Genomic DNA, 14,615 nt, shown 5'->3' on the forward strand with positions numbered 1-14,615 from the left:
GCCAGCTGCCCGACGCCGCTCGAGCTGCCCGCAAAAATCTGTAGCTGACCCCTCGCCGCGGCTGTGCTGTTGCACACAAACCCCTAACCCACGCCCTCGATAGCCCCACGCCACGCTTCTTTGCTTCGCGTTCTTCCGCGTGCACCGCCGTCCTCCTATCTTCCTTCTTTTCCCCTACCCCACCGCCTCTTTCACCGGACCTTCGATTACTGGACGCACGTCGATTCTAAACGCTCTCGAGCTTACCGGTAGTCTTGGAAATTACCGCGAGATTAGCGTTTCGACGACCCGCGACTACCGTGCAACTTATGCAAGCCGGAGGATAGCGTTTGATTAATTTAAACGGATGAACGCGAGATGTCTTTTTGCTCGTGGCGAGTGAGGATACTGCCCAAGGCTACGTTGGGTGAGGTGTACCGGAATGGATTTGCGTAGGTTGGTAGGCCATGCTTTTTATGCCGTTTTATGAGTCGTAAATATTCGTGCAGACGTTCAGCAGCGTATAAAGAATATCGAACAATTACATCGGTTCGAGGATATACAAACGTCTACATTTGAAAATGGAGCATCGATAGGCGTTCCGTTCTAAGAAATACCTTCACCTCCTCTATGCTAACACGTATAAGGAGCTCGAGTTTTGACAAGGCTGTCATCCCTATTGAAACCGAGAAGTCCCAAAAACCACAACCATTTGTGTTCCATGTTTTCAAGTATACAAGCTGTCACAAAATATGTGACTGATATTTTCGCTACAAGATAAATGACACAGGAATCGATTGACATGAAACATATTTCTAGCGTAAAGTAAAATCGTTTGTAACTTGAAAAGTAAGCATCAAACGACGTTTCTGTACGTGAACTTTTTCTCAATTTCGATGTTTAGAATCGATTCCGCAAATATCTCCCACATAGTTTGTATAAATTGAACATTGCCAGAGACCCACTCTTCAAATTTAAACTGCCTCAAGAATTTCCCTTCAAATCGTTTCACGTTTCTATTCCATCCCATAAACGCTGAAGAATCTACCTGCGACACGAAAAATCGCGGCTAGAGCGTTTTTCCGCCCGGGTGTTGCGGTCTCGCGGCAAGAAACGTCCGCTCCATAGCGTGGTTCTTCCCTTGGGTGACAAGCGGCGGGCAGACGGGTAAAATTGATATTTCACGCACGTCTGCACGGCAGCAAGGTAATTGCGTTTAAACGGCGCGGTTGCGTATGCGACTGCTGCGCCCACCTGTGTCAGGCCGCGTCTAAATAATAGAATTCACGGCGCGCGCTTCTCTCCTGCGAGCGGAGAAGAAGAGAACGTGGTGTTCGATCGCGCGTCATCAGCCTCGTCATCTTGCTGGCCGACACGGAACTGTATGGCGACCGACTACTAATCAACCGTCGTGATTCACGGAGCTTCTTCGTTAAAAACGACGCGTCTCCGATTGCCTCCAGGCGAAAGTGTACCCTCGGTGATACAATCGATTTCCTGGCTTTTCGAGTTTTGACTCACGGACCTCCCTTTCGTATGCAGCCACCGGTCGCGCGACTTACTGCCCGCCCGGCTCGCACTTCCGAATCTTGTACGATGACTCGAGAATATTAACGACCCACGACCTCCCCTGAAGTTTATTAACGTAGAATGATCGTGGTTCGTTTGGGAAATTTAAAAGTTTCATGTTTTAGGGGACGGATTTTTATGAAAGTTTCTGGAAAACCAGAGAACTTTACTGTCAATAGAAATAAGTTTTTTATATTTTAATTTCATGGTAATAGATTCTTTTAAAGCGAAGGCTATAGAGAAACAACAGATAAAGTTACATTTCCTGTATCTTACAGGGAAACAGTTTTAAAGTTCGGTATTAAAGGCATTGGATCTCTTAGAGACACCATGACTTATGTTGAAATTTTTATGTCTGCGACCTCCACAGGGTTAAAACAGACAGGTTTACCTTGAATTTTATTTCATGGCTAAAAGCATGTAGCTGCAACTTTTCTGACGTTAAACTTCACGGCTACTTCGTGGATATAATGGGTCCTTTTATAAGAGTCATCTGGCATGTGCATATACGCTGTAATCTGTAAACTTTTCCTGGTGGGGATATTTTCCGCAATTTTTCGATCACAAATTACCCGCGCGTTATTTCGCCGAGCGTGCGCTCGCGCGCGTTACATTACAGCCACCAATTTACTTTTCTCGAGCGAGGGCGCCTATATCTTTTAATACGTTTCTCGTGGGAACGATTCTCACTCGCACGATGCACTTTATTGCGCGTAGGCTCGATCGAACCTCAGGGCCCGGACGCATCGCGGTAATTTAATTGACGCAAAGATTGCCACAAAAAGTTCATCTTTACATAATGGTTCTTTTCCTTTCCCAGCAAGACGAACGATCATCGACGTTTCCCATGGTGAGCGCGGCAACCCGCATTACCATGCACCACGATCACCCTTGGACTCTCCTAAATGTCGAGCCACGTTCTTTCCTTTTGTTCCTCCGTTTGTCCACCTGGAAGGTCGGGAATTTCTCTTGGTCGTCATTCGAAAAAAAGAAAAAGATATTTCCATCTCCCAACCAGATTAGGTATTATAAAACTTAGACGCGTTTCTCTTTCGTCCATGGACGAATTCACCAACACGTACACGGTTTACTTATCCACGGAGGAAAGTTTGATCGATCCAAAAGGAAACTGGTACGAGTCGAGTACCCTCGGTTGGATTAGACCGGTATCTTGTAATCGTTCTGCTTTCGATGAAACGTTTATCTTTCTTTGGTTGCGATCTAGCCATTTTACCTTTCTTTCGGTGGTCTTCCTTATGGTTCTATGGTTATAGATCGCTGACTGGTCAGGAAAAATGGTTCCGATTGTCGAGAATCGGCCTCATTGTCGTAGATTGCCTCTTCAGTGACATGGATACCGATCTTCGTTCCTGATGCAAGAGGGATCGTTGCACGATCGTCGGTTTAACTTTCCCTGAAAACTGTGCACACCGATTGTGCTTGATCGTTATCTTTTGGGATCGTTGGACCATCCTTGGGCTGAAGGGGTCTGTTTCCGGGCGCGCGCGACATTTATCCTCACGGTTCGCTTGAACGACGACAAAGCCCTGTCTCCGTGGTCGAGTAAGGGCCCTCTTCCTCTCTGCCTTCTGCAACCGAAATCCAATTTGCATGAACTGCAGCCAAAATGGACGAGGTAATTGGTACACAGGAGAGATTAGGGCTGCGCCAAGGCGACGGATGTCCGGGCACCGTTGCTGCCCCTAAATTCCACCGTTTGCGGCGCCGCCGGCTTCTTCTAATTGCCAGCGTTGGACGGTTTTCAATTAAAATTTGTGCCGCGATGTCTCTTGATCTATGATCGTACCACCAACCGTATAAAACGAATTACTTCGCTCGACTTCGCTGAAATTACTTCTAAACCATTTTTAGGACTTTGCATTGGAATTCCAATTTTCAAGCTATAATTTTTCATCGCAGTAAGATTCCCTTAATACTTCGTTACTTTCCAACTCGTATTTGCACATACGCTTATTTTCCAATGAAGCGTCTTTTTATCAGTCTGAGAAATCGAGAAGAAGACAAAGCAAATCATTCGAAGCGTTCCTGAGGAGGGACGCGTCCTCGCGGTTATGGCACGAAGGAACAGCGAAGAAAGATGAAGAAGAAGGACAAGAAGAAGAAGAACTACGGGAAGAGCTACGACAGCGATGGTGGCGGCGGAGGAGGAAAGAAAGAGGATGAGGACGCTCACATAAATACGTACGCAACGCAAACAAAAACCCACAAAGGACCGCGCTCGCGGAAGATACGATCTTGCGGCATGCAGATACGAGCATACTAATCTCTCCGAGAAGCCTCTCCGAGGAAACCGTGTCCTTTTGTTGTATCCGTCTATGAAATATATTGGTGGTTGGCCCGACGTCCGACACGAGGGAACGATTCAATATCATTCCGACGCGCTGGATCTCCCGGTGTATTTTTCCGGGATCGCGTCGCCTCTAGATCATCGACCACGCCGCGTACTGGGAAATAGAAATATATACGAGCACCGGGAACGAAACAAAGGCCTGGCTTTTGCACGAGAATCCGTGGACACGCGAAATCATTTTTATCGGCCCGTCAAGTGATGGCCGGAGGAGCTTGCTCACAAGGATGATGCATGGTCAGGATAGCGTAACATATGTCTAAGAGAGCCGATCGTACTTTACGCGAATGAAGCATAGGTTTCTAGTTGAATACTTAAATTAATAATTGATCATTCTGCCGATAGAGTGCTAATGTTGCAAACATTGAAAATTTCCATAAGTCCGTTTCACGATGTTAATGGATCGTATTTACGTCGAGTCCATAAAAAATGACTTGTTCATCCCATTTACTACTACGACCTCGATCCACTTCTTAAACGAAACCCGATCGCTCCCCTGATTTGTCTGCTTGTCACGAATCGCATATTCAATATCCATTTTACGAACATGGCAAATTACCGATTCCACGGAAAACGACGTCGTAGATCATTTGACCCGGGCGAACACCAGGCATAATTCGGTTCTTCTACGAGGTCTACGCGTCGTTCGATCCTCTGTCCAGGATCCAGCTAATTTCCAGCATTTGCATGCCGATACAAGGATAGGACGCCGGTGGCAGGCGGCAGTTTCAGTTTCGCCACGCCAATCCAATCATGTAAATCGGGGGTAGCATTATTAGTGGCGGCAATCGAACTCACTCTCCTAGGCCAATAGGAGGTGTGGTGTCGCGGAGGTGGAGGCAGGACCCGATCCGAAACGAAGGGAGCACCAGCCGTCCAACTAATCCTGGGTTTACCTAATCGCTTACTCCCTTCCTCCTTCGTCTGTGCGCGATTCCGCTCGTTCGCAAAGCGGCTTACCCTTGCACCACAACCCCGTGAAACTCTCGTCGAGACGCTAGAGAAATTCCGCATCTGCGATCGAGCAACGTTCGATTTTCCTCGATCGTTGACCTCCTCTTCAAGTACCGTAGCCAACAGCTTTTTCAAGCTTGGCATTCGTTCGTGAACAAGTATTTTCGCCAAATCTACACGTTTCGAATAAATCGCCATCTTCGTTGTTCCGAGTTTGATTAATAACGTACCACCTTACTTGGCATCGGCTGAGGAATTCGTGAAGGACGATTGATCGTCGCGCGATGCGTCTTTCTTAGCGTCGACGATTCCTGTTGGTGACAACACGAGCGAAGATGCTTTAAAGGAAACGTTTCGACGCGATGGAGAATCGGGCCAAAATTAGACAACTACGATCAGTGTTCTCGAGGTTCAAGCTGGTTTTTAAATGTTGGTGTTGTTTCACCACTTTATGGACAAACGACTAACGATCGCTATTCTTAAAGAAGTTGTCAAGTACGTTCATAAATATTGTTCAATTGCGCGATAATAATTTCTCTTACACCGACTTATCGTTAATGTATCTTCCGTCATGAATGTGGCAATACTATCACGAAGATATATCTATACCTGTACGATGATTTCAACTTCGTTTATCGAAAGCTTGCTAATCGAGAACAATTCTAAAGAGAGACTGGTTCGCTTTCAAGTGCAGCACTCTGTATCGAGGATTTCCACTGCTATCGCGTCGCTTGATATTCGATCTGATCGCGGCCGGTTATCTGTCATCCAGCAGACGCGTGGTCGATGAAAGTACAAAGCGATTCGTTTGAAAAAACCCAACTATATTTCCTAAACCTGATAAAAAAACCGATCAAAAATAGATTCACTGAACTTCGACGCGATAACAACGACGTCGTACGTTTACACAAAACGGAACACAAAACAGTGGAAGAAAAAGAATTTCTCTACCGAGGGAATTAACGAGGGAAACGAAGGGAAACGATGGGACTGAAGGGAAATATAATCAGCACGCGGCCGATAATTCCTGACAGCGAAAGAGGTGGAGCGGTGGCCGATCGAACGAAAACGTAAGCCGCGTAATCCCCTGTGAAATACCGCGCTGGATCCGAGAACTTTGCCGTACGCCCGAGGACATCGGGGACATCGATTATTCGCGGCAAACCGCTCGCGTTAATCGTTTAAACTCCGCTCGAAGAGGACGTACGCGGCGATCGTACCTCCGCCAGGTACGCGCTACGTTATCCAGCAAACCACTAGACACCAGGATTCGCTGCGGATATCGATACTCGTCCTAGAAGAATCTCGGCTCGTTGCCAGACTATCAGACTCTATTTCCTGTGGAACTCGATTGGAGATTAACAACATACCCTGGTGTAGTCGATGGTTTTTAATGTCAGTGTTAAGGCTAATGGTTAGTTACCTATGTTTTCGTTTAGTGGAATCGTAATATATGTTTGGATTTAATTTTATAGCTCTGGTTTAAAAATTGTGAAAGAATTTCTGAATTTTAAACCTGCTATTCTCCTCCTACCTCATATAGGCGAGGTGATTCGAAATGGATGTCACATTTCAATAGATCGTTACTTGCATCCTTAATATTTATCGGCTCGATCAGTTAGGAATATAGTAGATGGTAAAGGCCTAGAAACAGGTTGTTCCTGACACCGCAAATAGGTCAGACAGTATCCAGAACAGCGAGCATCTTCCTGCGACAAACAGTACCGATCCTCGACTTCCGGTCTCCCACGGTTGCACGTGTAAGACACTCTACAATTTCCATATTTGCTCTCTAGTCATCCATTTGGCGAAATCGTTGCCGGTCGATGCTCGTCGAAGCGAGTCAACGTTTTCAAGTTAATGGACGTGGCTGATGGCGATACCTTGTCGCGTCGCGGCTCAAAGAAGCCACCTGCGACACACCGAGGACACTGCCAAGCAACGATTTCTACCTGCAATTGTGTTTCTCCTTATACGCTTGCTTAATTGCGTAACGGATGTTGATAGCTTTTTTTGGTCGATGGTCGAGTCAGTTTCCTCTACCAATTAGTTAAGACTTACTCGACAGCTTTTTCTGATATTTTTCAGGATGATATAACTTTCCCTTCCCGAATTTCCGGAAGATGATCGTTTATTCCTTGGGAGGACTGTGAACAATACTGAGAAATTACAAAATGAACTTGGATATTTTGGCAATTCTTTTTCATTCTTTAAAACGTTGATGCTTCCAGCATAATCGTTAAAATAAAGCGAAATTCAGACGCCAGGATCGATGGATAAATCATCCAAACTAGGCTAAGTGCGTTGTTCTTAGGATTGAATATTATAGCGAGAATAATAGCAAGAAGCAGTATCGCGCTATCTCGACCGGCGATCGATGGGGGAATTAAAGAGTCGGGAGCGGGATAAAAATCTCGTAGTGCAGTCACAGCTCGTTTGAGCGGATGCCTCAAGTGATTTCGGTTACACCTCGTTTGCACGATCCGGCGTTGTACGGTTCTTATTATTTCCTTGATCTAGGAAGCAGTGTTTCAATCGCGCCGACGGATTGAAATTGCAGGCTCGATGGCGCTGGATAACATTGTGATCGCGATGTAAAAGAGAACGCTGGTATCGGTCCGGAGTGGCCAGCGGGAGCTGTTGAACAATCGAGTGTCCCATTTTCAGCAATCAGTGCGTATCGTTCCTTCGGTCCGAGGTGAACGGTTTGCCAGGAGCTGTTGCGGATGTTGTTGAAAACATTTCAAAACATGTATCTAGTTACGTTCGAATCGTTGCTACAGATTGTTCTAATATCTTTTAATTGGTAACCAAGTCATAAGGAATGATGTATGATCATTTTCATGAATATCTACTGATATACATGTAAGAAATTCCTTGATAATCTTTGTATACGATTTCTTTTATTCGTTACAATACAATAGCTATATCGGTCATAATAGATGAACGTTATCCGATCTTCGTAAAAATGTATGTATCTTAAACTATATTTGTCTACAACGCATTCAGACTGGTTACATTGCCTCCTATTGTTCGTCGTTTGAACCGAAGCCGAGATCGCTACCATTGCGAATGCTTTTGATAACGAATATTAGTTTCAGAGTTATTAATCATTCGTATGCATGCAAGAGATCGATTGAATCGGACAGCAGCGTAAACACCTAGAGCTAAACGGCGTTAAATATCACCTTAGCTCGTCAGAATATATCCAGATACGAGCGAAACGCAGAGATTTCTCAGATATATGAACGGACAAAAGTGAATTTCCTTTTTTCTGCATCTGTTCCATGAATCTACATAGCTACGGATTGTGGCCTGGGTCGTGTTTACTTGGCGTGCAGCTGGAATTACGAGTGAAAAGAACGGTCTAACAAGAAGGGGCCGAATAAATCATAAAGCACGGCTCTTCCGCGCTATGCTAATGACACCTCCTGCATCCTGTATATCCTTGGCGCGGGCCGCGAAAGTTCCTAGTGGCACGCCACGCGGCGTTTGTTCTTCTTTTTACGGGACTGCCGGCAACACACCTCCTTGACGCAATTGCAGGAAATAAAACACTCTTACCCGGACGTTTCCCCCGCATTCACCGAGCGAACAACAGCCACGAGAGGACCGCGACGCAACAACACCCGTACTCGGCCGTGTAACGAGCACCTCGGTGCGAGGAAGAAATATCGTCCCCCAGTCCGTTTTTCTTCAATCTCGCCAAATATACAGCGCCAATTAATCGTGTCGGTACTCCTTTCGCTTACGGCTTATACGATCCAGTTATTTTATGCTCGTGATCCTTAGACTAGTAAAAAAATTCATTACAATATTCCTTATATCGCATTATTTTTTAATTTCTTTCGCTACAGTTAACTAAATTAACTTTACTCTTTGCTAGGACACGTCTTAATCGCCTAAAAAATACAACGAATCTCTTTTAACAATTAAATAGCCTGTTGACGCTATCTCAGCCTGTGGTATCATACAACCCTGTTGTCGAGGTATAGGAATAGTTCTGTGTATTGTCCGCGCTTCTCATCCGCGATCAGTCGATTCAGACAGCTTCGACACTGGCGTCAATGCGGCGAGTTCCGTCGTAGAAAGGGGAATTCGTGACTAATAGATCCGATCGAAGCTCTAGCCGATACACAGCGGGCATAGACGCAACGAGGCTGATCAACAGGCGAGGACACGCGCCATCGAGCACGCGCCGATAGATCTGACATCTCGACGCCCGACGCCGTACACGTGACCGGAGGCTCGTTACCTCTCCTCTCCTTTCCTTCTTTCTTCCTTCCTTATCCGCCGGCGACTCCGTTCCTTCCTCCACCTTCCCATCGGAAGACACGCGCCCGACGTCTCCCTCGATTTCCCGGAATCGACTTTCGAGAGATCGAATCGCCGCCAGGATCGGGACGACCCACCGCGAGCGGCCACGAGTTCGAGGAGAGGTTCGGTCGCCGAACCGGCTTCCTGCCCCCGCTCGAATCTCGATGTCGAGATGAACGCCGCAGTTAAGAACCGTCCTCGCTTCGCCGGAATCTGTTTATCCTGCCCGATTCCGGGGAAACAAAGACATCTCTGCGAGCCGATTATTCGCGGCAAAGCCTGTTAAACCGCAGCTCAGATCCCTCTTCTACTTCGTCAATTTGTATCTTGATCGGTCGCGATCTACTATATGCGTTATGTATCCTGATACGTGCCCGATATTTCTCTAAAAGATCTTGGAAGGGAGTCGAAGATGTTCGCAGAAACGGTTGTCCTAAGCGATGTTGCTTCAGATATGCAGATATTTTTGCATTTTCATAATTCTTTTTATGGACGAGATTTATGTCGTCGAACTATTCTCTCGGCAACTTCGTATGGATCCTGGTGATCTTACACGAAGCGCAATAAAATTATCTATGAATAAATAGATGTATCTTTGATGAATACATTTGGATGGAGATATCTTTTTCCAATCTAATTACACAAATGTTCAGAAACCACAAACGAAAACGCCCTTTTTCTTATAATTGCGACATCTTTTGCCTGTTGCGAAGTCTCGCATTCGACTGTCGCGAGCGAAGAATTTGGGCTTCCGAGTATCATCTTGATATGGAAGTCTTCGATCGCGGCGATTGTAGCGGTTTAATCAACGCGCCACGAATTGACGTAGCCGGACTTGGAGAAGGTCGCGGGAACGAGGCGCGACGGAGGCAAAAATTTGGGCCGGGATCGGGCGCGGATTTTAAGGAGAGTCCGCATACCAGGCAGCGACAGAGTCCCACGGGAGCAAAAGGGAGGAAAGGGCCACGCTGAGGAGACGGCCACTAAATATTGTGTTCGCGCAGAGAATACAGCTCTCGGGACACGTGTAAGCGGGGCCGCGGGATTCCGTATGAGCAGATCGGCCCGCCGATTATACGCTAATTCAACGCAAATTCCTTCCCGGAGATATCTGTATCGCTCGCATACATCAGAGCCCGCGGTAGCTGGCTGCCGTTGTTGCTGCTGCTGCTGCTGCTGCTGCACAGGCCTTCTCCGTGCCGCTCGCCGTGCCTTCGAGCGTCCGCAGTCTCCGGTTAGCTTAATCAGTACCCACGAGGAGACAACTATATACCCACGGCTACATAGTTTTCGTGCACATGTGGTGTACACACATCGACCGTGGGTACACCAGGGACCCACGAAAACCGGCGACTCTGTCGTGCCGCTACCGGTGCAACCGGTCAGCCAGCGGAAACCGCCGGGATGTACTAATTAATCCAGACGGAGATTTGATTATGATATTAACAAAGGATGTCCGGAACTATTCGTCGAGACGGTGTTTGGACTCTTGCGAATCGAACGTCCGATCAGAATGCTTTCGCAAAGATCAGAGGGTTCAAGATGCTGGCTGGTATCACGTGTCAGATGCACAAGTTCAAATTCACTTGATATTAACTACTGTATACTATGTTCAAAATCGATCTATCACTAATGGCCATTGACGAGCTTCTCCCATGATCGTGATTCAATCTGAAGACTATTCCCATCTCTAACAACTGACCCTAAACGCTCAGTCTACCGAAACGACATACGAAACGTCCCCTACAATTAACAACGCATTAATCCCGTCATTAATCCGGCAAACAAAGCTACATAAGGCAAAAACGTGGCACGAGCTGGCGGAAGATGATGGAACAAAGGGGAGCGCAAATCGCTTGCCAGACCTAGAAGAGAGGGTCAGGATCGACGGTGAACGTTCTCACGCATGACGAAGGCAGCCGGCCAAGGGATTTCCAAGTCAGGAATCGCCGGTAAAGAGCGTGAAGACGACGGCTACCGTGTATATAGGTATGGCGCGCGGTGGTCAACGAAGGTCCAGGGCAGAGGACCGAAGATATATCACGTTGTCGGCCGACATACCATTCTTTCGCGGCAGCCGACACAGTGTGTGCGCGTAGCATTCACAAATTAAGGAGCGCCAAAGTCCACGAGACGGCGTAGGTATGGCGCTATCGCGTTTCATAAAACTTCGTTAGCAGGCTGCAAGTAGACGGGCGACGCGGTATATACGCGCTCGTAGAGAAACGCGCGCTGATGGCCCCTCTCTCACGGCCGAGAGCTGCGGGGCTACCGTAAAAATTCATTTTGTTTCCCCGGCCGTGTAATTTCTCCCGGATTCTTGCATCTTTCGCGCCGGACCGTATTAGGCGGTACCGTGTTCGCCGCTGGTCCTCGCGTTCTCGCTTCTCTACCGCTGATCACGCTCGTCTGTCGTCTGGTTTGCGATCCTAATCTTGATTAGCACTCCACACGCTCCTTTATACTCTGTGTAAACGAGATTCATTGTGCCGTCTTCCTCGAATCTCTGTCGCTGTAGGCGATGTCGTGCGTTGTTCACAGGGTGGTTGAGTTTGTTACGTTAAGGGGATGCCGATATTTTGGTTTTCCTGTCGTTACTTGGTTATGCGATATTCAGCGAAAGAGAACAGAGGAGATAACTATTACGAAGTGTTAATAATTCTTATCTTCGTTTTATTTATACCGGTGACTGATCCACGGAATTGCATTTGACAGTATATCGGTGAAAGCATAATTTTAGAAAACTCTTAGTATTTTCCTCTCACTGCGAGTACAAGGTACAAATACTTTATACATTTCGATAACAAGATTCAATAACTCGTAAAAATAACAACAGCGAATTAACAAAACAGGTTCGCTTCCCTCCTCCTTGAACTTGAATACTTCGAGATCATTTAAAGTACACAGTGGTATCCTTCCCAAATCAATTCACGATTTAACGAACCAAAACAAAGATTGTTCTTCGATATCCACCATACTGAGCAGCCGCGTTTATCGTGCTGCTACGATTTCGATTTCGATCAGCGAGTTCTTGGTCCTCGCGGTTGCTGGCTGAGCAACGGTATTGGCGCCACGTGCCTCTAATATCAAGCAGGAGGTCGTATATCCTCTCGGTGCGTTGCTCGTTAATTTGCCGTGGAGTCAGCGCATATAGGGCTAGTGGGCGCACAAGGTGCACCCCACACGTGGCTGCACGGACGACGCGGTCACCCACACGCTTTCACGAACAGACGTAGAACATAGGATGACGTTGGTCGTGGCAGCGCAACGGTGGCCACGTAAAACCACACACACAGCCACATCGGGTAAATAGGCATACACGAAAGAGCGCGCGCGTGGTTCTCGTCATTAGGTACGTAGCCTCGTTAGGATGAGTTTTTCCGCCGCTAATGAGGTGGCCTGCAAGTTGTCTCTGGTAGCGGTGCAGACGGTCCAGCCGCGGTAGTGGCTCTCTCCGTGTGGATCAGGTGGACGTCCGGCTTTCTATGACGGCAGCGTGCGAATCTGGAGACCCGGACACTATTTTTAATCTACCCCCGGGATGCGGACTTGACGGAATTAAAATACATGTCCCTGGGAGCACCGCGAACGCTTGCTTATATCCCCGACGCGGATCGTATATTTCTCTCTTAGCGAACCAGCCACCCTACGCTGGACCGTGCGGAATAATCCTGGTTCTTCCTGGTTGTTTTGCCAACGGACATCTTGTTTCTTTTTCTCTTTTTCCTTCATTTTTCCTTTTTGCTTCTTCTCTTCCTCCCTTTATTTCAAATTTATTATATCCCTTACAGAAAAAAAACTGCTGGAATCTGTTAAAAAATATAATTCCGAAGAAGCGCACAATACCACCGATTGTGAGTATTTCTCCAATAACTATTTGGACCCACTATTAGTTCCAGCACTAACTAGTCTCAGTAATTCACCAGCTGTAATTCATTACTGACTATTGATCAGTACTAAGCTCTCAGTAGTACAAGCACCAGAATCTAGTAATGCACTACTCAGAATCAGTACTATATCACTGGTCAATCCGTGATATCTGCAGAAGGTGCTTTCAAAGCATTCGTGTTTTCATTCGTGATCAATTTTTTTTAAAGGCGAATGGCGTCATCGATTATACGGATATTTTTTACGTGAAAATCGTTGGAAACACTGCAGTCTAATTATTTGTGAAATAACTTTGTTATCTTCTGTACACGTTTTACGGAAACGCTAAATGCTTAGTGACCATCGACAGGGCCATGCGATCGTCGTGATACCGCGAGGTACCACGCGACAGCGACATTTAAGCGCGGTCGGACGAATGGCGCGCGCGTGTCTGCGCGTTTTTGCGAGACCTGCCCGCGGCCATTAAATTTACGAGCCGTCACGGCTAACTTGCAAAGAATAATAACGTATATGCTCGAAATAATCCGCTGGTCGGAATAACCCGCTATATGGAAATAGCCGGGCATTTGAACGGCTCGATGTCAAAGCAAGCCAGCCCGGATATAACTCAACGCTTAAACGAGACCGCGTTCGCTTCAACCGCTCGTAGACGCGTGCTGTTTTGGATTTAAAAACGCGCTCTTTACATTTTACTCGCGGGTTATTTCTAACTCTCTCGCTTTTTGTCCAGCGTGTCACTCATAGCGTAAACGGACGATTTAAACAAAATTTGCGAAAAACGTTCCCTCGACTTCTTGTTTCGCCCTGAATTCCATCCCTGTAAATTCTCTGACCGTTCATATGGGATGATCCTCTTTCTGGTTAATTGAAAGACAATGTCGCTGATCGCTTCGCGGTTCATCATCTCTCCGTCTCATTTCACATATGCTGCGGTTCGTAAATGAGCGAGCCTCTCACAAGTCAAACTGATCGACTCCACTTGTCGACGATATCATAATTTTATTACATAAGTACACGGTTGATACTCAATTCTCAAGAAATAAACGAGTTAGTTCTGTAAGTTCGTTTTATTCGCAAGGAAATGACAAATAACGGTAAATTATTGTGCAAGAGCGGTCAGGTGTAAAAGATCCATCGATTGACGTCCTTTAAATTTTCCACCGAGCCATATCGTCGATCTGAATCGCAGCCAAGAATCCAGCGGTCCGTGCCAGTTCCGGTGGAGAATTTTTTCGCCTCGACATCCACGCGGAGTAATTCGAGCCCGGACGACGATTCTAGAGATGTTCGGATCTTCGTGAGTCGAGTTTCGTCGCACCGTGTCCTTCCCTCTCTCGTGAGCTCGCGCCCGGTGATCGACTGCCCTCGAAGTGCTCCACCTCATTCTACTCTCGAGTGCTGTCCGACGTCGCCATTCATCCAGCTCGTTCCGGTCGACGTGGCCGGGAGCCGTTGCTTAATTCGCGAATATTTCACCGGGGCCCCGCGGGCTGAAAATACGCTACAGCTGGTCGCGTCGTGTCTACAACCGGGCCAACGT

General features: G+C 46.9%; 1 protein-coding gene across 5 annotated transcripts in view; it reads left to right on the forward strand.

The window, feature by feature from the left end:
- LOC100746372 (ankyrin repeat domain-containing protein SOWAHB) overlaps window positions 1-14,615 on the forward strand; it is a 116,958-nt gene that overhangs the window by 85,177 nt on the left and 17,166 nt on the right. The gene's annotated exons all lie outside the window — the stretch shown is intronic.

The sequence above is a fragment of the Bombus impatiens genome, unplaced genomic scaffold, assembly GCF_000188095.3.
Source record: "Bombus impatiens unplaced genomic scaffold, BIMP_2.2 scf_0136, whole genome shotgun sequence".
Taxonomy (NCBI): domain Eukaryota; kingdom Metazoa; phylum Arthropoda; class Insecta; order Hymenoptera; family Apidae; genus Bombus; species Bombus impatiens.